Source organism: Furipterus horrens, unplaced genomic scaffold (assembly GCF_987537825.1).
Source record: "Furipterus horrens unplaced genomic scaffold, mFurHor1.1.pri manual_scaffold_3, whole genome shotgun sequence".
NCBI lineage: Eukaryota > Metazoa > Chordata > Mammalia > Chiroptera > Furipteridae > Furipterus > Furipterus horrens.
Genome location: NW_028327173.1, coordinates 127,688,643 through 127,713,686, shown reverse-complemented (window position 1 = coordinate 127,713,686; position 25,044 = coordinate 127,688,643). Strand labels below are relative to the sequence as shown.

General features: G+C 35.7%; 1 protein-coding gene across 2 annotated transcripts in view; it reads left to right on the top strand.

The window, feature by feature from the left end:
• Window positions 1–25,044, top strand: part of AKAP6 (A-kinase anchoring protein 6) — a 513,452-nt gene that overhangs the window by 435,515 nt on the left and 52,893 nt on the right. The gene's annotated exons all lie outside the window — the stretch shown is intronic.

Genomic DNA, 25,044 nt, shown 5'->3' with positions numbered 1-25,044 from the left:
CAGGAGAGAACACACCATGACAACAAAACGGGGGGAGCATGTGGGGGACTTACAAGGCTGCTGGCAAAGGGCAGCAAAGGGCACCATGGAGCTGTGTGTGTGGCTTCAATGCCAGGGGCTGGAAAGTACTACTTCTTAACGATGACCATTCAGAGAGAGAATAAAAAATTACTTAATCATATGTTCCTTCTGTCCCATAACCAAATTAATTACTTGAAAGACTCAGATCGGGAGAACTTATCCATCACCAACTAGAGGAGGCAGAAGCACTGGACTGGACCCAGACCAGCCTGGGAAGGACGAGGTTAGACCTACCGAGCAGCTTTGCCATCAGGAAGGTGAATGAATGGAAACGATTCGGTAACCTCGTCAATTAGTGGTCAGATTTGCTTAGCAATTTAAATTTGGCCAAGAACTTAAACTTTACACTAATTATGTAAGTTGAAAATTGTGGGCCCCTTCTTCCGTGTATTTTCATTTATTTTTATGAATGAAGAACTCGAGATGTGGAAAGTTAACGTGACTTGTTTGAATCCACATAGAAACCAGCAGCAGAGACAGAGCAAAAGCAATGGTCTTTGGTTTCAAATTCCAATATTCTCCCACCCTGTCATTCACTGGCCCTTCAAAAATTAACATTGAAAAGCCTCATTTTACTTTAAATCAAGCATTGGAAAACGTATTCTGTAAAAGGCCAGATAATACAATCTCTGTTGCAATTACTCAGCTCTGCTATTGTAGTGTAAAAGTGGCTACAGACAATATGTAAATGAATAAATATAGTGTGTTTAATAAAACTAGTTTACTAAACTACTTACAAAAGCAGGCGCTTGGTCCATATGCCTTAGTTTGCTAACCCTGCTCTAAGTTACAAAAATTATCATAAACATTGGATGGTTACTGTCTGCATTGTCTTTAAGGAAAGGAGGTTATACTAGAATTGCATTAGGAGGAACAAAATGTTTTTTTAGTACATTTAACAATGAAAACTAGTACTTACAGAATGCTCACAAGATGTAAGTCACAGTTTCTAAATGTTTTACCTGCATTTGCTTATTTAATCCTCCTCACCATCCCAAGGCAGACCTAACGATGAGAAAACAGGCAGGGAAAATTGAAGTAAGTTACTGAGGGTCATGTAGTTAGTGACTGAGTCGATAGACTTAGGAGGTCTGTTCCAGAACCTGCCACTGCTCTGTAGACTCAGTAGTCTGTAGGTCAAAGAGCTATTTCTGAAAAGAGAGAAACACATTACAGTAGTCTTCTCTTGTCCACGGTTTTGCTTTCTGCAGTTTCAGTTACCCACCAAAACAATCTAATGGAACATTTGTAAGTTTTAAACAATTAATTCGTTTTTTAAAAAGGACTTCATTTATTTTTAGAGAGAGGGGATGGGAGGGGAAAAGAGAGGGAGAGGAATGTAAATGTGTGGTTGCCTCTTGCACACCCCCAACTGGGGACTTAGCCCGCAACCCAGGCATATGCCTTGACTGGGAATTGAATTGGTGACCCTTTGATCGACAGGCCAGCACTCAATCCACTGAGCCACACCAGCCAGGGCCAATTCATAAATTTTAAATTACACAGTTTTGAGGGTCCTGAGGAAATCTCATGCCATCCCTCTCTGTCCTGCCTAGGAAGGGAATCATCCTTCTGTCTAGGGAATCCACACTCTATAAGCTACCAGCCCATAGTCACTTAGTAGCTGTCTGGGTTATCAGATAGATTGTCGTAGTATCTCACTGCTTGTCATCCTTATTTTCCTTGATAAAATTCTCAAAGTGCAAGACTAGTGATGCTGGCAATTCAGATATGCCAAAGAGAAGCCCTTTAGGTAAAAAGGTGAGTGCAGTACAATAAGATATTTTGAGAGGTCACATTCATAGAACTTTTATTACAATATATTGTTATAATTGTTCTATTTTATTATTGTTATCAATCTTTTTCTGTGCCTAATGTATAAATTATACTTTATCAAAGGTATGTACAGGAAAACACATAGTATACATAGGCTTTGAGACTAACCGGTAGTTTACTCTCCTGTTCCTCATCTCATTTCTGAATGCTCTACAGCTGGAGAATGTCAGCAAGTCTATGTTTTCAAACTTGGAAATTAAAAAATTTTAGAGTAGGGTCTTTAAAATCATTTCAAATTAATTATGAAACATGGGACATTACTAATCACTCTGAAAAGGAACATCACTAATGTACTTTTACAAAATGAAGAGATAAATAAAAGAGCTAAACACAATTCATGTGCTTTTTAAAACTAATTTATTTACTTATTGGTTTATTTATTTATTTTTAGAGAGGGGAAAAGGAGAAAGAGAGAGAGAGAAACATTACTGTGTGGTTGCCTTTCACTCATGCCCCCAACTGTGGACCTGACGTGCAACCTAGTCATGTGCCCTGACTGGGAATCAAACCCGCGACACTTGGCTCACAGGCCAATGCTCAATCCACTGAGACACAGCAGCCAGGGCTCAATTTATGTGCTTTAAAAAATATTTTTCAAATGTGTAATTTCCAGCAACAAAAATAGGACCAATCTAGTCAAGACATTTTGAGGGAATTTCCCATGTCCTCTATAAGCAATCCCAAATAGCACTAAAAATAATTATGCTTCCTGTATCCCCCAGACGACATTTTTAAGGAGGTTATACTGAAAGACAGAAGAAACTATTTTGGAAGTCTTGAGATATGAGAAAGGGGGCTGTGGTTCCTACAGGTCTGGATCATCCCTGCTGCTGTGTCCTGGAGCCATTACAGACTTTGTAATGATGCTGTTGGCAAAGCTGCAACAAAGCACTATAGTAATTCAATATGGCTGTAACAAAAGCATGCAAAATGCTTTCAGAATCAACAGATGTCAGATAGGATTTAATCCTTTCTATGTGTCTTAGGTAGTTTTCAAAAAAAACACTATTACATGAACCATGTATGTTTATCAAAAGGAAATACTGAATTTAGCTTTTATCAGATATTTTTCCATACCACATATAAAAAAACCCATCAACTAACACTTCTTTGTGTGTAATTTAAGTAATTGGATACAATCCAGAACTGCCTTATAAAAATAATTGGCTGGGTTAAGGTTGAAATTCAAAGATAGATTTAAATAAATGTTATTCACACTACCACCTGCAGGGGTAGGGTGAGGAGGTAGGGGGCGGGGATGGGAAGTTTTTATAGGCAGTCCAAGTGTAGCCTTCTAAAGTAAAAGACAATTGCACAACAAAGGCCTAATTCTTTCTGAGTACACCTTTTTTGAGAATATGATGCTGAATGATTCCTGTCAAGTGAGGGGTTGCAAAGATAAAGGCATGTGCTCACCTCATACGTGTTGTTTGTATTACTGTCATCAGGCAAACCAGATTCATGGGAGTTCATGGTCTGGAAGGATGATGCGGAGCTCTTGGCTGTCCTGACTGGAAAACCAGACAGAACTGCATTTAGGCTCTGAAACCGCTGTGATGAGGTTTCTGTGTTTAACTATCTTGTTAACATTTCTTAAATGTTGTGTTCACTGTTGATAAGCTCAAGCTAGGAAGACACAGGGACAGCAGAGTTGTGCAGAGGTATAAACACGTGGACTCAAGATGCTTGGGTATATCCTGGCTCCACCTATTTATAAGCCAGATTTCCTTAACGTTTCAGGTTTCTCGTCTTAAAAATGGAGATAATAATAGCATTTACTTCATAGAGTGGTTATGAGTGTTAAATGGGAGAAGATAAAGTAAATAGACAAGTGGTAAACAGATACATCCATGCATAGGGGTTTCAGTCTTTTTAGGTGAATTGTATGACTTACAGGAACTGGATTATCTATTAGTTTTGATAATGACCTATTATCATCTAGGTAAAACAAGAAGAGAATTGTTTTTCTTTCAAGAGTAAAAGAAGTTGGCCATACACTTCCCAAGTTTGCCTTTTTACGTGTAGAAAAGGAGTTGCAGAAAACCAGGTCAGATTATCAAAGGGGCAGTCTCCACATCAGGCTACTTTGCAGCTTTTGAGCAAGGTGGGAAATAGTTACTCAGAGTGCATTTTCTTCCTCACTTTCTGCTTCCCTCACCTTCTTTTGTAAACACTTCTTATATACCTTCCTCACATTTATGCCAGATTAGTACTCATGTGCACACACACACACATGATCTTCACATTGAGTTGTGTTCATAATAAATTGTCAATCATTTTTGTAGCTTTACGACTACATCATTCTTTTATAATTTACTAATTGATAGTATTAATTGAGTACTCTTGCTAGGTTCTGTTAGTTGGCAATGTTATGATCAAGGATTTTCAGTTCTGTAACATTGGTAAATAATTTCTTTGCCCGATAGTTTTTTATTTGTAAATTTAGGTTTTGGGGTTGAAAGGATTCCCTTCAACTTTAGCATTCTGTGATTCTGTAATAGCCACCTGTTTTCCATTGGTAAATTTATTCAATTATAGATGCCATTTAATTCCTCTAAACAACATTTTTAGTTTGGCACAAATTCTGTTTATATAGCCAGTTCTGTATACCAGGATTTATGTTTACTTCATTGAGAATGATGCTTCAGAAGGACAAAGGAATCTTGTGAGCCAAATTTGCGATATCATTGCTTTCGGCATCCTGGTAGCCATCTCTTTGTACCCATTCCCTTTTTAACATTATAATACTAATACCTTCATAATTTTAATAGAAATGCTGATCTAAAATGGGAAAGAAAGGTCTTCCTAGTAAAGAATTTCATTGAGAATGATGGCAAAGATAACATGAATATATATGTTTTTGATTTTATAAATCATCAAGACTTGGTTGATTTAAAAGTAGAAAGTAATATATCAATAAATTGCTGGTACATTAATGACAGGTAAATGTACAGGTCTGTAAGAAATGGAAGACAGAAAACTCTTGGTAAAAATTAACAACCAGGTTGATGTGAACCCAACAAAACTAACCACAGACCTGGCAAACAGGGGCCTAGACTTTGTCCTTTTTTATGTCTTAAGTCCTTCACACTGTATCTGAAGGCTTACTATACTTTTGCCTGTCCTTTTGTTATAAATTTTTAGCATATCATTTTAAGTGAATTTCTTATAAATTGCATTGTAATAAAGTCAGAAAATCTATATCTTTTAATAAGAGCATTAATGATACATAGATCTGAGTAAGATCCCTGGGGAGAAGTAGGAGGGGCCATAGGAGTAGCTTGCTGAGGCAATGGAAAGCAGTCTAGGCTGAGAAGCTGAGTCCCCCCGGAGCCAATGGAAATAAAAAGAGGGCTGGCTCTTTGGCTCATGAGCTTTTCTGGCTCCTTGAGCTGGCTCGCTCTCAGGTTCTGGCTCTGGCTCTGGTTCAGACTCTCAGGCTGGCTCTCAAGTTCACTCTCAGGCTCTTCTTCCTTGAGGATGCCTGGATGATGGTGCTGCCGCTGCCTGCATTTTCCAACAGATGGTATTTTGTATGGGAAGGAACTCCGGGCAAGGCCTAGGATGGGGCTGGCCTGGCAGAGGGTAGCGGGTTTGTTCTTTAGGTGTTCTAGAGGGAACAGGCTCTGAGGCAGAAACCTGCCATTCTTTCAAAACTGTTTAGCTTTTGTATCTTAATTGCTGCCCCCCTTTCCTCTGGTGGCCACCATGCTGTTGTATGTGTCTTTGAATATTTGTTTGTTTGTCTTGTTTGTTCATTTGTTGCTTTCAGTTTTATAATCCACATATGGGTGAAATCATGTGGTTCTTAACATTTTCTGTCTGACATATCACTTAGCATGATATTCTCAAGATCCATCCATGTTGTCGTAAATGGCAATATTTTACCTTTTCTTATGGCTGAGAAGTATTACATTGTGTGTGAGTGTGTGTGTGTATCACATCTTCTTTATCCAATCTTCTATTGAAGGACACTTTAGTTGTTTCTTTGTTTTGGCCACTGTGAATAATGTTCAATGAACATAGGGGTGGATATATCTTTGTGAATAAATGTTTCCAATTTTTTGTGTGTAGATACCTAGAAGAGGGGTTGCTGGGTCATATGGTAAATCTATTCTTAATTTTTTGAGAAGCCTTTATACTGTTTTCCATAGTGGCTGTACCAGTTTACATTCCCACCAGCAGTGAATGAGGGTCCACACATTTATTTTCTTGATTAAGGTTGCTGAACTTTAATTTCATCACTTCCACCCCTTCAGTCATTCAATAAATATTTATTGGACACCTGCCATGTGGCAGGTACTGGCCTGTGTGTTAGCAATGCATAAAGCTTACACTATGGTCTTGTTTAAATATTTTGTGATAAGGTATGTTGTTGTTTATTTTTACTCTATTAAATTGGAAGGTTTGTTTAAAAATATTTTCTTCACTTCCAATATCAAGAATAAATCAGCCTCTCACCATGCCACTTTTAAAATGAGAAATGACTTGATTTTTTTCTGCATTCTGCACTCTATTTCTCCTTTTTTTGTTTACATAACTTTGAATTTAATTATTAGCTAATATTATCATTTCACTAAAAAATCACATTCCTTCTCATACTTTCAATAATTTCTTTTGATATTTGCATTATATTTTAAAATAAATTTTTAAAAATCCAGAATTAATTATTTTTTAAGTATATTTCACTGATTATGTTGTTACAGTAGTCCTAATATTTTTTTCTCTTTGCTCCCCTCCGCCCAGTACCCCCCTTCCCTCCAGCAATACCACCCTCCTTAGTTCATGTCCATGGGTTGTGCATATGAGTTCCTTGGCTTCACCTTTCCTATATTATTCTTAACTTCCCCCTGTCTATTTTGTACCAACCAATTATTTTTCTTAACTCCTGCATCATTTCTCCATTTCTTCCCCTCCCCACTCCCCTCCCCAGCTGATAACCCTCCAAGTGATCCCCATACCTATGATTCTGTTCCTATTCTGGTATGCTTAGTTGGATTTTGTTTTTATTTTCTAGATTCAGTTCTTGATAGTTGTGAGTTTGTTTTCATTTTAAATGTTCATCGTTTTGATCTTTTTCTTAAATAAGTCCCTTTGACATTTCATATAATAATGGCTTGGTGATGATGAACTTCTTTAGCTTTACCTTGTCTGGGAAACACTTTATCTGTTATTTCAGTCTAAATAATAGCTTTGCTGGATAGAGTAATGTTGGTTGTAGGTCCTTGCTTTTCATCACTTTGAATACTTCTTGCCAGTCTATTCTTGCCTGCAAAGTTTCTTCTGACAAATCAGTTGATAGTCTTATAGGCACCCCTCTGTAGGTAAGTCTCTGCTTTTCTCTTGCTGCTTTTAAGATTCTCTCTTTATCTTGAACTTTTGGCATTTTAATTATGATATGTCTTGGAGTTGTCCTCTTTGGGTCTAGCCTGTTTGGGACTCTTTGTGCTTCCTGGACTTGTATATCTGTTTCCTTCACCAAATTTTGGAAGTTTTCCTTCATCATTTTTTCACATAAGCTTTCAATTTCTTGCTCTTCCTCTTCTTCTTCTGGTACCCCAATGATTCGGATATTGGCATATTTAAAGTTGTCCCAGAGGTTCCTAAGCCTCTACTCATTTTTTTCAATTCTTGTTTCCTCATTCTGTATTGGTTGACTGTTTTTTTTTTTTCTTTCTTTTATTCCAAATCATTGATTTGAATCCTGGTTTTCTTCCCTTCACCATTGGTTTTGTGTGAATTTTCCTTTGTTTCATTTAGTATAGCCTTCACTTTTTCCCTTATGCATTTGCCGTATTCAAGCATATCTGTCAAACCTATGAGCATCTTCATCACCAGTGTTTCGAACTTTGCGTCTGTTAGGTTGGCTACCTCCTCATCTGTTATGTTGGCTATCTCCTCGTCGCTTAGCTTTTCCCCTGGAACCTTGATCCATTCCCCCTTTTGGGCCATACTTCTCTGCCACCTCATCTTGACAGGCTCCTGTACTTGTTTGCCTCTGTGTCTTAGGTAGAGCTGTCACACCTGTTACATTGTAGGAGGTGGAGCCTTAGGTATTCATCAGTACAGGGCGACCTGTTTTACTACTTTGTGGCGCTGTATGTTGGGGAGGGGTCTGAGAGGGAACAATGCTGCTTGCTCAGCACTCGCCTCTTTTCCAGGTACTTCTCCCACATCTGTATTGGACTCGCACCTCTCTAGCTGTTGCCCTGGTCATTGTTCCCAGAGTGGGTGGGGTTGCAGACATTCTAGGACCATGGGGGCCCTTTAAACAAGTGGTCTCTTCTGAGAGACCAGCAGTTTCTTCCTCCACCCCAACCCCCAGTGGTTTGTAGAGTCAGAAGCAATGAGGCCTTATTTTCCCTGGTACTGGGACTGTGAGCTGTGTAGTCTAGCCTGGTGGTGGGAGTGCTCCCCAGGTGTCCCTCCCTACTTTTAAAAATGTGTGACTGTGCTTTCCACTGCCACTGTCACTGTTGGTGCCGCCACCACGTTGCGTCCTCTCCACCAAAGCTCCACCCCTCCTACCTGTCTGAATGAGTATTTCTTCTTTATATCTTTGTTTGTTGGACTTCCATGCAGCTTGATTTTCTGGAACCTCTGGTTGTCTCTAGCTTTGCGGTAGTTGTATTCCTTCTTAGTTGTGAAGGGAGACGGAGCATGTCTGTCTAGGCCTCAATCTTGGCCGGAAGTCAGAATTAATTTTTTATAATGCTCATTTCCTTGCTCAACATAAGTTTTTTAATGTACCATATTTTTATCTCTTTAAAAAATAATTATTCTTATATTGACTACTGGATTGTCTTCTAATAATTTTTGTAGGAGAGGTGCATTCCTAGTATATTTCACAAACTCTCACATGTCTGAAATGTGTTTTACTTGACTTTACATATAAAGAATGGCTAGGCTGAATATACAATTTTGTTATATTCTTCCATAAAAACTGCTTTTGGCATTTATGATCATAAAGGAGAAGTCTGATTTTTATTTCCACATAGTAAGTTTGTTTCTCATTTGTATGTGACTGGGTGTTGGTCTCTTTTCATTTTTTTGCTGGTAATTTGTTGAGTCCTAATTGATTTTGAAAACTTAGATTATGCTCTACATGAGAAAGTTTTACCTACTATTTGGTTATCACAAGTTCTCCATATCTTTAGTTCCCTCCTTTTGGAAGTCCTATTTTGTGCATGCAGAGTCTCCTAGATCTTTCCTCCACTTAAAGAAATCAATTCTTATTTTCACCGAGTCTTTATCTGAGCCTCTGGTACAATTCTCATGGCTGTTTTGTGTTTCTGGACTACCTAGTTTTGCAGCTTATTGTCTTCATTGCCAGTTTTAATTCAAAAAAAGTTCTTTTCATTTTTGTACAATCTTTACTGATCTTAATTTGTTCCATCTTCAAAAAAACCTATCCCAGAGCCATGAATGCAATATCCGTGTGCATATTTTCAAAAAATTGATTGATATTTTTTAAGGTTTTCTTTTATTATTGCTATTTCAAATGTAGTCTATTAGTTTATTTTGCTTTGAGTCCTCAAATTGGGCCCACTTTTGAGCTACAATTTCTATTAGTTTGTGTGTTGGTTTCCTATATCTGTTTATATTTAAAAGGGAGTTTTTGTTTTCCAGGACTGAGTGTTGAGAAAGGTCCTCTGAAAGATTCTATAAGTAGCTCCCTGTACAATATTTCAGGTCCAGACAAAAAGTAAATGGAAAATTCAGATTACCTTTAGTTTTATTAAAGTTCAGGGATGAGAAAGTATAGACCATATACATGAGATAATAAATTGTTGATACAGAACCACAGAGGTACCTACATAACTAATGTTGGGTGAAGTTGAACATAAGCCAAGGAGCCTACATGTTTATCATCCATCAGGGGCATCCTCAGTATTCCAAAGCAGGAAAGTGGTCCTGCAGAGCTGTGTCTCCATCAGCTGGGACGGAGGCAGCTATCTGTAATTTAGGAGCTACATCCCAGGGGCTTGAAATGGTGTGATTACAGTGGAAGAGAGGAAGCTGGATTTAAGAGAGACCACAGGGTTACAGGTGACAGCATTTGGGAACTGCTTTGCTGGTAGGGGTGAGGGAGAGGCAGGAGCCTGAGGCTTTCTCAGGTCTCACTCCCACCAAGAGCCCTGTTCCGTGGAATACTGGTGTCTCTGCTTTGGCTCACAATCCAGCTTTAAATGAAGAAAATCTTCAACAAAAGGCATTGACGGTAATAGAACTTGTGTAAGGATGGAGAGGTTCTGGTACCTAAAAAGAGGAGCCAGTTCAAAATTATTTGGGGAGTGTGGGTAGAGATATTTTTAATTCATTCAACACCATTCACTTAAGCAAACACCTATGTCAGGTGCTGTGCTAGGCACTGTGTATACTGTGGTGCATCATGCACTGTCCTCTTCCAAGGAATATGCAGTCTAAAGGGAGATATAGGCAAATCAACAGGCAAGTGACAGCATGCTATGGAAGTCCCTGGATCCTTCCTGGGGAGGGCAGGTTCTTGTGGGGAGAGGCAAGAAAATTCCTAGAGTGCGTGATTCTAAATTGACATCTGAAGTGAAAGAGGGGGAGGATAGACAGAATAATACGTGCATGTATGGAAATGAGTGATTGAAGAAATTCCTGTGTTGTTTTATGGTTTTATGTGCTTTATAGAATTTTATTCAAGTGCATATAGTTATGAATCTCTGTCTCTTGTTAATAGAGTGTAAACTTTTTAAGATCTTATTTTTTAAAAGCAGTTTTAGGTTCAGAGCACAGTTGAAGGGAATGGATGGTGATTTCTCACATACTTCCTGCTCCCACACATACATAGTCTCCCCCATTATCAATATCCCCTCTCCAGAGTGGTACATTTGTTACAATTGATGAACCCACATTGACACATCATAATCACACAAAGTCCACAGTTTATATTATGGTTCACTCTTGGTGTTGTACAGTCTATGGGTTCAGACAAATGTATGACATGTATCCATCATAATGGCATCATGTATTCATTCCTCTTTCCCCTCCCCCACCCCAACTCCTGACAACCACCATTGACCTTTTTTACTTTCTGTAGTTTTGCCTTTTCTAGAATGTTGTATGGTTGAAATCATACAGTATTTAGCCTTTCAGACTGGCTTCCTTTATTTAGTAATATACATTTAGAATTCCTCCATGTCTTTTCATGGCTTGATAGCCCATTTCCTTTTAGCACTAAATAATATTCTGTTGTCTGGATAGAGCATAGTTCATTAAACCATTCACCTCCTGAAGGACATTTCAGTTGCTTCCAAGTTTTGGGAATTAGGAATAAAGCTGCTGTAAAGACTCATGCGCAGATTCTTGTATGAACATACGTTTTCAACTTCTTTATGTAAATACCAAGGATCTTATGGTAGGAGTATGTTTCTTTTATAAGAAACTGCCAAACCGTCTTCTAAAGTGCCGGTACCATTTTGCATTCCCATTACCAATGAATGAGAGGTTCTGTTTTTCCTTGCTAGCATTTGATAGGTTCACTGTTCCTAATTTTGGCCATTCTAATAGGTATGTGATGGTATTTCATTGTTGTTTTAACAGTATAAAAAATTTTAAAGTAGGAGCCTGAAGTTGTATTTGTTTTGCATGCCCTTCATACTATCATAGACAATGCCTTAGAGTCACTAGATACTCATGAAGTATTTAGCAGGTTGCAAAACTTAATCATGAGATGAGACCTTAGATCATTTAGCTATCTCAGCCTCATATTCCAAAGAAGAGACAACCAAGTCTCTGACAAATTGGATGGCTCACCCAGGACAGAACCAGAGCCAGAGCCAAAGTCAGATGGCAGCCCAGATCCACTGAATCCTAATCCAGGTTATAGTCCAATAATATTGAACCAGTGATTTCATGTGAGTCATCAGTGATGTCTTTGCAATTTGTACATCTCAATTTTTCCTCTAAAAAAGGAGATAATAAGCCTAGTTCATTTGATGAATAGAAATAAAAATGATTATCATAAGGGACATTGTGATTAATAGGAAATGTAGAAATGCTTGTTAATACTATGAAGTACTATGTTAAACAGTATTATAAGTACATATAACAAACCAAGGCTTCTCTGGCATTGGAACTCAGAGACTTGCCATCTTTTCTGCAACAACTTCTCATTCCCAGGGTCTTTACTCTCAGGAGTTCAAGTTAGTATAGAATTTGCTATCATTTTTCTCCTTGTGTTTATGTTGCACCTTCATATGAGGAGCTTAAAAAGCTTTATAAACATTAGCTTCTTAATCCTCCCAAAACCTCTCTAAGATAGGGCAGAAGCATAAATCATTATTCTCTTCTGGAAAAAAATAGCCTTACTTATCTCTCTTAATTTCACTGATGCTCTAAACTGTTAATGATTAAGTCCTAATTTACACCCTGTACATTTAGAATATAAAATTCTCTTCCCCAAGGATATTTTTCTTTCTTTTTGAATTTAGTGTCATGAGGATAAGTGTAAATATAGATTGACGTATCTGGTGTTAGAAGCTCATTTGAGAAGCACAGAATGGATAGTAACCAGTTCCTCTCATGCTTTCCTCTTATCAACATGTTCTTTATTGCCCTTCAGTCATGACTGGAGAAATGACTTTTAGAAAGTGGAGGCATATTTCAAGACTCACTCCTTCCTTTATCTGTTAGCCAGGACCAACCAGCAAGGGAACCAATGGATATTCATTCAACCATGCCATTCTAACTTTCAATAAAACACTGATGCAACAGACTTCAAAGCTTTACAGAAACAACAAAGAAGTTAGATTTTCAGTCTTGTGTGCTTTGCTTAGGTGGGTGGTTCTCACTATAAAGATATTTGGTATTAGACTTTGAAGATGTTAGAACATGACCAAGACATGAGCAGAACCTGAGGCCAACTAAGGTTGATTCATGCCAATGATTGCCTGCAGTTCAGGTCAGTGAAAAGGGAAATAAATAAAAATGATAAAGACAAAATAAAATAAATATTTTATCACCCCTAGTAGTTCATCAGAGGAGATGAGAATCAACTTGCCACTGAGCGATATTCCAGGTTGTATTTTATTAATTTTTAAAAGTCCATCTCAGACTACCGTATGATATTTTTCCTGTTTCATAACAAAATAAGGTTATATAATGACCTGGTGCTAGAAGATGATAAAGGCTAAAGGAGCATTGCTTTTTAGAGAAGGGACATATAAAAGTTACATGATTTACTTGAGAGCATATAGCTAGTTATCGCCAAACTCAGAGACCACTAAATTGTGGTGTTTTGTTTAATCTAAGTTGCTTTTCAAATATTCAGCTAAAACACCTTTATGCTCAGATGACTTATATTCTGACTTGCCACCAAAATATTAGATGGGACAAATGAGAGGATTACCCCTATTCCTCATCTAGTCAGTGTTCTTTTGGGGAAAAGGCAGGAGAAAGATGTGGTGTCTCTTCTCAGAAAAAAAAAACAAAACAAAACATTCCTCTAAAAGGAAAATTAGCTTTATTCAAGAAAATCTACTCTAAAAATTCTTCTGGACCTCTGCTTTGTTTTAGCTATGGAAATACTTAAAGAAAGAAGTTCTTACTATGTTTCCTTTTCACAAAGGTCCAGAATATTGTTTTGAGCTGAATAATCATTGTAACAATTTACCAGTTGGCTAATATTTAGTCAGCCTCTCTCTACCTCCTAATATAATAGTTGAAGAGTGTTTTGCTGTTATATATTAGTTAAACTTCTAAATGACCCTAGAGTGTGGGTAGTGTTAGTGCACATCTGGGAACACTGAGAACTGGTGAAAAAGAGGTGAGTTGCCCGGGGCTTCCACAACGAACACAAAGGAAGAGCTAAGATGCAAATTCTCAGTGGTCCAAACTCACAGGGAAATTTATAGACCTGTCTATATCTCAGCTTTTAAGTTGAGTAAATGGATGAATAGAAAGATCTTTCTAATGTTGACTTTTTGTCCCTAGTATCATCCTCCTTGTTAAGTGGCATAATTCCCCATAACCTAACTCTTCCTGCATTCGTATCATGTCCCTAGAGTTCTTGAATTCATTTATTTCCTATCTGTAGGATTCTGGAGATACAGGAGTACTTCCCCAAAATACCAGTCCTAACATCCTTGAAACAACACTCTGAGCTTTGTGATGAGTTCCAGGAATGGTTTCATAGGAAATAAAGAGTAAGTTTACCAGAGAGAGGTCTGGAAAAATAGGGTTTTTAAGAAGAGAGGGGTCAAGAATAGCCAACTGTGTAGGGATACAAGAGCTAAAGAAATACTATGCATCAGAGTTGAGTGAGTCTAATAGTCTGTCTTCTCCTATGTGTTTCACATTATCCTGGGAAATTCCTCTTGGATCAGCCTTGCTTCTGTGCTCTCTTCCTTTTCTTTCTTTTTCTTCCTTCCTTCCTTCCTTCCTTCCTTCCTTCCTTCCTTCCTTCCTTCCTTCCTAATAGCCTTTCATTCTCCAGGTGTGGTCTTTATGATGATCCTTCTTTTTTTTTTTTTTTAAATTTTGGTTTTTCAATTACAGTTGTCCCCTTTTCCCCTAATTTCTCTCCCCCATATGATGATCCTTCTTTCATAGATTTAGCCTCATGGGTGTATTGTGCTCTACCTTGTCATAGAGAATCCTTTTCTTCCTCTCCTCAAGACTGTACCATATATTCCTTTGACCTGGCCGGTGAATACACAAAACCCATTAAAAGCACAGATGAATTCGGGTACTGGGACTGACAGATAATCTAGAGAAGAAAATCATCTTTATCCATTTCCCAGAATTACAGTGAAATGATTCCCATGAAATCAATAAGAGATAAAAAGCACAGTAGGTGTTGTAAATAGATTTCAAAATATAATAATGTAAAAATAAATGGCAATTAATGCCTTATCTGCTTCTAAAAAGAGTGGTTGTAGGATTTTAAGACAAGGTATTTTGTAGCATAATGGCTAAGTGTCATTTATATCCAGCAGCCTTTCCCCTTTATTGCTAAAAGTACCTTTCTATAATTGCAGATTGGTTTAGCATATTAACAATAATGGGCATATTTTTAAAAGATTATTGCCAAAAGTGCATCCTTTATTCCAGGGAGACTCTGTAATAGATACCAGCATTTTAGTAATGACACAAGCAATCTGTAAGCTATTACAGTTTTCTTTAGAGTAACTCAATCTTCATATTGTTTTGTATGTCTGGAATTTTAATAGTGTTTTTAATTTAGAAAAGGAAATATATAACGTATTACTAATTACATGTGAATATGAACTAAGCACATGACCACTGAGCCTGACTCTTAAAAACAAACATATTTAAAAGTACTTAACCTAGTGTAGGGAGAGTCACAAAGAAATAAAGAATGCCACATGGGGACATCAACAATTTTCTTGTAATAATACAGTGAGGGTCTGAATTTTTAGAATCGTTATTATATTTTGGTCCACAGCTAAAAAATAGCTAAGGGGAACAGCAATACTTCTTTCCAAATATATAAGGGTCTTCAATAATTTGTTGTATTAAATAATCCTGGTGGCCCTTAATAATTCAACTTAATTGGTGAGGATTCTAGATTACAAGAAAAGTGAGTTTTTTTCTAGGTCAAAGGTCAGGCTAATTAGGCCATGGTGGTAAAAGTGACTGACCTTTGGACCTCACTGCTACCTAGATGAACAGAGGGGAGATGACTTTTCTTAAAAATGAAAGTCTTCACTGAAAATATTTTGTTTGTAAATGGTTTTAAGAAATCATTTTGTGTTGAATCTAGAATTGGATTGTCATGTACAATTTAAAAACTATTTTAACACACATTCTAGATACTCTTCAAGGAGTCAATGAAGATGTGCTTGGTGAACCAATTTAGAGGGCTTTAATGCTATTTTTAAAATCTAGTTTTTACATTATATAAACCAGTTTGTTATTTTGAAAGAAGTTATAATCTACTTACAACTGTCATTCTCTGTTTCTGACTTGCAATTAGATGGTATTTCCAAAATGTCAGACCTAGATTCTGCTTCTACCGTCACCATAATAAAATGTGACAGCCAAGATATCATATCAATACCTTTTCCATAATTAGCAATAAGGGTCCTGCCAAGGGTTAACTAGAAAAGTTTCACAAACATTTTTCTACAAATGGTCCTGACGGCAGTATTATGCTTTTAAAATCTGCTAATGTAGCAAAGACTCATGACAACCAGGAGACAAATCTATGAGCAAAACTGTTTGGAGAGAATAGTTTTGTAGTGTATGATGTATGGTATGTAAATGAGCTTATTAGGACTCTCATCTATTTTATTATTGGTGACCAATTTAATAGAGGCATTTAAAAAACAATATTTCTGCCTGACTCCTAGAAATGAAGAAGATACATTGATATAATTGAGAGCAAATGATTGCATGTCGTGCTATTTAATCATGTCATTTTTCAATTACTATTTTTTTGCACTTCACTTCATGCTTATAGAATATTTAGTTTCAATATAGATTAAGTCCCAGGGTTTGAAACTGAGCTAAATTCCTATATTGTCTGACATTGTCTTTTAAGTTTGAAATCATTTAAAATACACAGATGTAATTTACCCACATTTTCTTTAAAATATGCAAATCATCCATACTTCACTTAGATATTTTAATTTTTTGTTGTTTTGAAGAATTGCTCCTTTATAATTTCAGGATGGAAATTTTTATTTGCAACATTTATACATTAGGTATTGTTAAGATCAAGAATAGACTATCTGGACTAAAAGATCTGCTGACCCCTTGTTAGAAACTTTGATACTCATTTGCCTAATGAATGTTTCCTACTTCTCTTCAATCTTTTCTTTATTATTTATATAAATTATAGCTTTCTCAGAAAAGAGATTATTTCCCACTGTCTACCATAATATGAGGTTCTTGAAGGCAGAGTTTTGTCTACTTTGTTCACTGATGTATTGCAAACACTCAAAAGAGTGCCCACTATAATAGATGTTTATAAATATTTGTTCAATGAATGGATTAGGATACTTTTTCCATCTTCATAACCACCCTTCAGAGTTGCATAGATCACCAATTATTAACATATTTTCAGGCTGAGGAAAGGATAGAAGATAGACTGAATGTTGTAAAGAAGTTTTTGGCTGTCTTTCTTAACAACAATGATTTTATGTCTGTGGTCACTTCTGGATAGAAGTCAGGGGCAGAGATAGTCTGTTAATGTTGAAATATTAATATTATAACTTTTTTAAGCTTTCTTATGAAAGGCAATATAGTATAGTGTTTTTGTGAATTGGGTCTGTATTCAGAATGCATGGGTTAAAATTCTGCTTTCGCTGCTTATTAGCTCTGTTATCTCTAGTCAGTTTCTAGAGTCATCTTACAGAAAAAAACAAATGAATTTTTTTGCCATCCCAATATTTCCTAGCATTGTTGTGAGAATTCAATGAGTCAATATATATAAAATACTTTAAAAATGAATTGCACACAGAAATACAAAAAATGCTTGTCATTGGTATAGGAGATTATGGAAAATAGCCAATAAAGGGGTTAAAAATAATACTCTGGCAATTAATACGATTCAATGATTGTTGGTTATTACTTTGCGTTCAAGTAAATCTTGATTGAACATTTAGAGAACTTAATGTTATTTTTATTTTATATTTATTCAGATACATATAGTCAACTCGGAATGATCTTTGGTAAAGTACATTATGTATATTTGATATGTTAGGTCTCTCATTTTTGTACTGACACCACCAACAAAATAGATGAAAGTTTCATAAGAAACATATGATTATATATGAAACTCATTACTGCAATAATTAACCATAATAACATTCTTAAACTTTCACATTTTTAACTCCTTTTTTATATCCAGGGTCTTCTATGTATACTTTTCTGTTTATGTTTCATGATATTTCTATAAGTACAACAGCTGTATTTAAAAAGTCAACTACCTTTTAAACCATATTTTTATTATATAAAAGAATATTTTATCTGATATTTATAGATTTGCAGTTACAACTGTATCCCAGCTGTGCATTGACCCATGGGTACAAAACCATGATGACTGTGTGGTATTAGTAATATTATAGGGTCTGTTGTTGTGACATACACTGAAGGAATGGTAAATTTTCTGATTATATAATCAGTTATGTGGTTGATAATATATACCTGGACTTACCAAGTGATTTGTTAAAATAGCAGCTTTATTGAGATATAATTGGCATACCATAAGATCTAACTTTATAATGCTTTTACCACTCCTAGAAGAAACCCCTTATACATTGGCAGTCATTCCCTATTGTCCCTGGACTGCATCCTCTGGTAATCACTAATGTACTTTTTGTTTCTATGTATTTGCCTATTGTGGACATTTTATATAAATGCAATCATACAATATATGGCCTTTTGTGACTAGCTTCTTTCACTTAGCATAATGTTTCCAAGGCTGATCCATGTTGTAGTATGTATCAGTACTTCATTCATTTTTTATTACCAAATAATATTCTGTTGTATGGATATATGACATTTTTCAAATTCATTCATCCATTGATGGGTGTTTGACTATTCTATTTTTGGCTATTATGAATAGTGCAGTTATAAATATTTGTCTACAGGATTATGTATATTTTTAATGTTTTCAATATCTAGGAGAGAAATTGCTGCATCATATAGTAATTCTATCAATATGTTTAATTTTTTGAAGAAATGTCACCCTGGTTTCCAAAATGAGTGCACTGTTTTGCAATCTTGCAAGCAATGCATGATGGTTTTGATTTCCCTGCATCCCAATGACATTATTTATGGGTTTTTTTGGGGGGGGTATCTTGATAGATAACAATGTTGAATGTCTTTTCCTGTGATTATAGGCCATTGTATGTCTTCTCTGGAGAAATGTCTATTCAAATGTTTTGCCCATTTTTAAAATGGAGTTACTTCTTTATATTGTTGAGTTTTAAGAGTTCTTTTCATATTCTGGATACAACTCCTTTATCAGATACATAATTTTCACATATTTTCTTCCATTCTATGGGTTGTCTTTTTACTTTTTGATATTGTAATTTGAAGACCAAAAGTTTTAAATTTTGACTAAATTGTCTAAAAGTTGCCCGTAATTTTGGCGTTTTATCTAAAAATCTGTTGCCTAGCCCAAGGTCATAAAAATTTACTTCTACATTTTCTTTTAAGATAGTTTTAATTGTGTCTCTTACATTTAGGTCCATGATCCATTCTGAGTTAGTGTTGCATATGCTGAGAGGTAGGAGCCTGATTTATTCTTTTGCACATGGATATCCATTGTCCCAGCACCATTTGTTAAAAAGACTATTTTTCCTGATTTAATTGTACCAAGAGCTTTGTAAATTCCATTTATTTTTTGGTATGCATTCCATCTTTAATCACTAATACCCTATACTTACCATAAGTAAGCTTTTATGGCTTAAATTAACATTGATTTTATAGACATTATCTTGTCTAAATTATTACGATGTAAGTTATGTTTTGTTTGTACATCTGAACTTGCTATTATGTGATGTCACTTCCTCAGAGAAGCTCTACTGATGATTCAGTCTAAAGTAACTCCCCCCCTCTGCCATTTGTTCTTATGTTACCCTGTGTTATTTTATAGCTGTTATCATTCTTTGATATTTCCTTGTATATTTGTTTTATTTCCAACCTGTCATGACTTCACCCCAACCCCCACAAGTTTGAATGTAAGTTTTATGAAAGCAGAAATCTCGTTGCTCACTGTTACATTCCCACCACTGAGAACAGTGCCTGGCACATAAGAGGCAACTCAGTAAGTGCATTTGGGTGGGTGGATAGATGATAGAATTATGGTGATCATCATATTCCACTTGAACTTCCATTCTGTTTTAAAATGTTACAAAGTTTGTGGTTTCTTATGTGAATCCCTCAAATGTAATGCCTGTCCTCCCTTTCCTTCCTTCACTTTTTTGACTTTCAGCAACTTTGGCAGCTCAGTTCTAATCCCATGAATCTTAATCTGTCTACTCCATCAATTAGCATGTATATCAATCCTACCTTACATTTGGGTCACATCCTCTGGATTTACAAAGCACATTCACCTTTCTTATTTAAAACCTACAACAACTCAGTGGGTTAGGTGTTATCAAAAACCTTTGCTTTGCATTGATTCCTTTCATGTTGAGGAGCTAATGTCTTCTCTTAACAGCCAAATTACAAGCACTTAAGAATAGGTACCACATCTTATAATATGCCTCCTATCTATCAATGCCAATCCTGTAATGAAAAGTACAGTGTTTGGCACATAGTTGATGCCCAATAAATGTTTATTACTACAAGAAATATTATCCATGTCATCTTTGCCCGCCTCACCCCAAAATAATGATCCCAAACCAACCAGTCAAAAGCATCTTCTGAACAATCATAGTGATACCAGTTATAGCCTCTCATATTTCCAGCCTGCTATATACATTTTTCTTAGACCATGGCTGCAGGTATTACAATTATCTGTATCAGATGCCTTATACTTTTCAAACAATCTTTACGGTTCTGTCTTACTGTATAAGCTTTCTGAGAGCAAAGCTACTTAATTTAGCAAATGCTGTATGTGTTAGAATCATTCATTACTAAGTGACTCCTTTGATAAAAATGACAAAAAGAGCGAAATCCCCAAATATGGTATTCAAACAACCTAACATATCAGCATTCTTAATATTTACATTGAAAATTCTGGATATTATTATATAAATACTAATAATATAAATTTATCACTGGTTGAAAAGATCTATTCATTGACTGATTCAATTTTTCAGTCATTTGATAACAATTAGCAAAATAATTGATCACCAATAGCTATGGTTCCTGGGTTCTTGGCTAGCAGCGTGACTCCAAAATTAAAACTTGTAATTTCTATTCTATACTTCTAAAAAAATTTTTTTTTAGTTTAACTAGATTGATTCTCTTATCTGAAAACCTAAGTTCCTCTATTTCCTATAGATCAGTGTTCCCAAAATGTAGCATGCATTGTAATCACTCCAGAGTTGCTGATTCAAAAGACGTGGAGTAACACCAGAGAATTTGCATTTCCAAGTTCCCAGGTTTTATTAATGCTGCTTGGCCTGGGGAACACAGTCTAAGAAACTTTGCTCTAGAAAATTTGCTCACAGGTAGCAGATCAAGAGGAGACAGTTACCCACCTCATGAAATTAAACTGGTAAAATACAGAAAATACAAAAAAGAAAAAAAATGCATGAAAAAATGCAGGGGACCCTTGCAACAGAGAGATGGATCTAACTGCTTGACACCGTTCAAACTAAAACTCACCTGTCTTTTTTCACTTTTCCTTTCTCTCTTTATATATTTCCATACTCCAACTATATTGAAGGCAGGTACATATCATGTGTGATGACCTAAACTTTATTGTTTTTGCCACACAGAAGGAATACTTAATAGACATCATTTAACAGTTGATCAATCTAAAGGGTAAAGTCATATTTGACTTTGTAAGTGGAATTGCTTCATAAATAGATTTTTTTCCTCTTTGACAGATCCCTTAAAGTCACACCACATTACTCATATAAACTTATGTAATGATATTACATTAACCTGCTGAATAAAATTATGTAAGAGATATGGAGATAAATTGCTTTGGAGTTTCTCACTTAGAGTTATTTTTTCTCTCTTTTTAACATATACTTGGTTTTGGTATTTTTTAAATATTATTTTCCTCCTCTACCTCTTTTCCCTATTTGATTCTTACATTTAACTTACTGAATATGTTGATTCTTAGCCTAATTATAGGGTTTTTTTATTATAAGGTTACATATATACTTTTGTAAGAGATGACACTGTTGTTTAATATCAAGAATATGGCTATACAAGCAAATTTACCCATTTTATGAAACTTGCATTATACATACATTTAATATATAATGAAAAAAAAACACTAATACTGGATTTATTACATTTAATGGTGATAAACAAAGGCAATATCAAGAATGATGTTACATCACATTTGGCTTGATAATATGAACAATTTAGACAGTAAAAAAATTGACAGAAGAAGTCTAGAAAGGGAAAAAACATAAAAAACACTGCTTTGCACCACTATTGGTGAATTAAAAATCAAATCAGCAGCCTATAAGTGTAAAACAAAAACCTTCAACTTTTTTGTTAACATGTACAAAAAGATGTGTTTATAGAGGATTGGAGCTCTGGTCACTGTAAAGAAAAAAAGCAATTTAGAAATTTTGATTTTTCTTTTCTACAATTCTCATTTTTTATAGTAAAACTGCCTTTTGAGTAACAGGAGGAAACTGAACAGAAATGCAAAATAACTAAATAAAGTAGGTTGTTAGAAATTTAAAAGTAGCACATCAAACTATATCCCAGACATTGGATTCTGAGATGATACTAAGACATTTACTTCCATACTAAGTGATGTAGCCATGTAGGAAGAAATTGCCTGAAGATTACCAAATAATAAGGATAACTAAATACAAAAGCACAATTAATAATTAATTCCTTTTTTTTTTCTTTTAAATTTCCTTTTTTCTTTTGTCTTTATACTTTTCTGGGAAGACAATGTGACCATGCTTGGGAGCCAACATGATTTCATTAGTTATCTAGGAAAATGCTTTAAAATTGGCAATAATGAAAAACATTGCAAAACTTTCCGTTCCTGACCTCCTTCTCCAGCTGCTTTGCTCTCACCTCCCACGCCCGGCACGCGGGGTGCTCTCACTGCCCCAGGACACTTGCTTCTGGACCTTCCAGCCGCCACCGCCCAGCTTGGAAAACCTGGCTCACACTGACGATTTCACCAACTCCTCCAAACCTGGTCCTGTTAGCACCTCCCTATCTGCATTACTGTTGGTATATACTCATTTGTATAATCCACTTCCAGAAAACTCTCAGCTCCTTGAGAGAAGGGAGAGTAACTTGTTCGGTTTTGAAGCATCCCTGCCTGAAGCAGTTCCTAGCAGACAGAAGGTGCCGCACACATTTGAGGAGGTTCGAGACACAGGGATCAGTTTGTCTTATTTCTGTGTCTCACTTAGATTGCTCAGCCTGGCTTTCTGTTTAAAAGTACTTTTCCCTGAAAACGTAAGCCAGAAATAGTGTAATTATTTGTTCTTATATAGTTATACTTAACATTTCTCTATGCATAGTTTATCATGGATATAATGTAAACTCCTAATTCTAAAAGATACTGATTGTACTGAGTATGTGTGATTAAATATGTATAATTTAATACTTGTCATGGAAACCTATTTATGTAGAAAAATGTTACTTTATCAATTATATCTCCTAAATGTAATAAAGTACTAAAAAATAAGTTGATCATGTAAAATTCCCAATTTTTGCCTCCTTTTTAAAGTACTATTATTCCCCAAGTGTGCATACAGAATAAATTATTAACCCAGAATATAGACCAACTTCTTTGGGTATTTAAAAAACATGCACAATTGGGAAGATCCAAAAATCAAATATTGAATGTCAACAGTTTTTTTTTTTTTTAAATTGTCTGTTTGTTTATTTATTTACTTATTTTTAGAAAGAGGGGAAAGGAGAAAGAGAGAGAGAGAAACTTCACTGTGTGGTTGCCTCTCACTTGTGCCCCCAACTGGGGATCTGACGTGCAACCTAGTCATGTGCCCTGACTGGGAATCAAACCAGCAACACTTGGTTCGCATGCCGATGCTGAATCCACTGAGCCACAGCAGCCAGGGAATGTCAACAGCTTTATAAAACAAATTTCAGTGAGAGAGAGAGAGAGAGAGAGAGAGAGAGAGAGAGAGAGAGAGAGAGAGAGAGAGAGAGAGAGAGAGAGAGAGAGAGAATGCATGTGGGGTAGGGCAGTTAGCAGGATTGGAGTGAGTGGACACAATGATGCCTGGTACTTTAGTAGACCTCATTTGATTGTCTGGGCGGTTTCTCCTCTTTCAGCATAGAGCTAATGAATAGCATCAGCAAAGAAATTTGTCAGGCCTGGTGGTTATATCAGGAATTATATAGGAAAATAGTAATGAACCCTAGGAAAAGAAATAAGGGAAAGTTCAGGAAATGTAACTAAAAATGCTGCATTGGTGTAAATTGAATAATAAAATTCCTAGTCATATTTTGCTCTAAATAGAGGTTTGGGAAATTGTCATTCACCTTATTTAAAATTCAGAAATATTAAGGGGACAGGGTTCTCTCATTATAGAAATAATAGAATTCCAGCTATAACTGAGGTAGGGTCATTTAAATGGCTATAGCATGTACTATATCAGTCAGTGGAACATCTGTATGAATGTCCACCTGCTGATCTACTATCATTCCATGCACATTTCAATGAGCCACACTTAATCATTTTAAGACTTTTAATGAAGCCTTATATAGATTAACATTTTAAACGCAAATACTTTTAGGCATTAAAACTCTCATACTGAATGAAATTGCATTGTCTTGTTTACCCTTGTTGATTAATAAGCAATCTGTTAACTGTTAGAACAGTCCAATTGTGGCAGTAGCAGGAGATTAGTAATTCAGCGATGTTTGTGGATATAATCATTTTTCCTGAAGGCTTTGAATTAGACTATCACTTACACACTATCCGTAGGCAACTAAAAGATATAATATTTTTTGGCAATATGTATCCACTATTTTCCTTGAATTGTTCAACTTAGGGTCACTGCAGCAATACAAATGCTTCTGTGGGAAAAATGCTATTTTGATACATGCATATCCTTCTTAAATAGTGTGAATGGCTATTAAAAGAAAAATAGTGCAGTAATAATCCAGAATCCTAATTTCTGTTTTCAGAACATTTACTGCTTTGTTAATCAAGCTTCGGAAGGGAAATGTTACTTATCCTTTTCTTTTTGTCAAATGATAGATGTTATATATTAAAATTATTTACAATCTTATTTAACTTATTCGCAACCAATAGAAGACAAAACTTTTGCTCCAAAAGTATCTGAGGGTAAATTTGGAAAAAATATCTTTTTGGAGAACTTCTGTGTTTTGTATTTCCTGGGACTTAAATCAAAGTATGTAATCTGTTTGGCATTTATATGACCTAATGATTTATTTCATTAAGGTATACATTGTTAAACACCTAGGTGTAAGATGAGACCCAATGCTCTAGATGACGAAATCAGTGAAAAGGAATTGGGATGTGGCCAA